Source organism: Monodelphis domestica, chromosome 4, assembly GCF_027887165.1.
Source record: "Monodelphis domestica isolate mMonDom1 chromosome 4, mMonDom1.pri, whole genome shotgun sequence".
In the NCBI taxonomy this organism is placed as follows: Eukaryota; Metazoa; Chordata; class Mammalia; order Didelphimorphia; family Didelphidae; genus Monodelphis; species Monodelphis domestica.
Genome location: NC_077230.1, coordinates 70,023,555 through 70,025,538, shown reverse-complemented (window position 1 = coordinate 70,025,538; position 1,984 = coordinate 70,023,555). Strand labels below are relative to the sequence as shown.

At 33.5% G+C, this 1,984-nt stretch overlaps 1 pseudogene; it reads left to right on the top strand.

Moving 5' to 3' along the window:
* The first annotated feature begins 300 nt into the window (after nt 1–300).
* LOC100619884 (60S ribosomal protein L7-like) lies at nt 301–1,063 on the top strand (annotated as a pseudogene).
* Nucleotides 1,064–1,984: the final 921 nt, after the last annotated feature.

The window sequence follows — 1,984 nt, the reverse complement described above, 5'->3', positions numbered from 1 at the left end:
CTTTCTAAAATTCCATTCTTTCTCCTTTGTGTCATTTCCTAATTTTTAACCCTTATTATCAAACTTAGAATCAATATTACATGTCAATTCCAAAGTAGAAGAGCAGTAAAAGCTAGGCTGTGGAGGTCAAGTGACTTGCCCAGGGTCACACAACCAAGAATGATCTGAAATCAAAATTGAATCCAGGACCTTCCATCTCTGGGTCTGGTTCTCTATCCACTGAGCCACCTAGCTGCCCCTACCATCTGTTATTTCTACATTTAATAAACACTATTATCTAAAGACTAATCATTAAATAACATGAACATTAAACAGCTAAAATATCATATTTCCTCTTTTCCTAGCTTGAATCTGGGAGGAGTAGAAGAAGAAAAGAAGTCACCATGCATTCCAGAATCCCTTCTGAAAAAGCAAAAGGATTTTGCAGTACTGAAGGCCAAATGCTTAAAGAAAATATTTTTTAAAAAGCTCCATAAGACAGAAAAAAAATGTTATCTATGAAAAAGCTAAAGCCTGCAATAAAAAGTCTGATTAATATACAGAAGGGAAATCACACAAAGTTGGCTACTAATATGAACCTACTGTGAGCTTTTGTGACCAGAATCAGAGTACTGATGGTGTTAGCCGAAGGTCCATAAAGTACTGCAACTTCTTTGTCTTTGCCAAATTTTCAATGGACACCTTTGTTAGGTTTAACAGTGTTTCCATTAACACACTGAAGATTGGGAGCCAACATTTGCTTGGTGTTACCCAAATCTGAAATCTGTGAATGACTTGATTTACAAACAAGTTCACGGCAAGATAAATAGACAGAAAATTACCCTGACTGATAATGCCCTTATTGAAGAATCTCTTGGTAAAAATGGAATTATCTGCATGGAAGATCTGATCCATGAGAATTATACTGTCGATGAGCACTTCAAAGCTGCTGACAACTTACTGTGGCCCTTCAAATTGTTTTCTTCCTAAGGTGGAATGAAGGAAAAAATCTATACATTTTGTGGGAGGTAAAAATGCTGGTAACAAGGAAGACCAGGTCAATAGACTTGGAAGATTTAAGTAAAGGTCTCTACTATGAGTATTTTTTTAATAGTCTGTTAAATAAATGCCTGTTTTAAAATTAGGAAGGAAACTCCAGATAGAATTCTTCATATAAGGTGTTTTGAGGAACAGAGATCTGCTTATAAATTATGTGACTAATTATCCCAAACTCAATTTAAGTGGTGATAATTCACTAATGAAACTTTTGCATATATCCATTCTACATATTTATTTCCCCAAATCGCTTTGGCTTACATTTAGATTATCCAGGAACTCTTGGATTTGGCTGAATTTTGAATTTAGTTATAATATGCTTAAACTCGTTGCCCACATATAAATCAAAACATACTGTTGCATTTTGTTCAGAATAAATAATACTGATTTTAGAATTCTCCAAGCAAAATTTCTATTCCAGTGTTTTTCCTGGTCTGAAAGGAATCTTGCTTTTTTTGAAAAAAAAATTTTAATAGGCATAAGTTATACTCAATGGGAAAGTCATTTAGTAAAATTTTGCTAATGGAATTAGTTTCTACCAAACAAAACCAGTACAGTGGACGTCATGGAGATTTGTCCCTCGTATCCAGTTCTCTCACTGATAATTATTTTTGATCACTATAACTCAAAGCAGACAAAAATGAAAAATGACTATCAGTCCTAGGTGACCTCATTTCATTTCCATGGTGATAAGGGCAGAATTGTGGAAACAGAAGCAAAGATACTAAGAATGAGAGTTTTAGACTATCAACAATTTACCTATTGGTACTTATAGTGTGTAATCTTTCCATGGATTGACATAATTCTAGATTCTCTTTATAAAGAAATCAGAAAATATAAAAAAAAAGTTGCAATGGCATGTAACTTAAAAACAATATGAAATACTTTGTGATTAATTTCCTACTCATATATTTTCCTCACAGGTGAATAAAGAAGTTGGTAGAGTTGG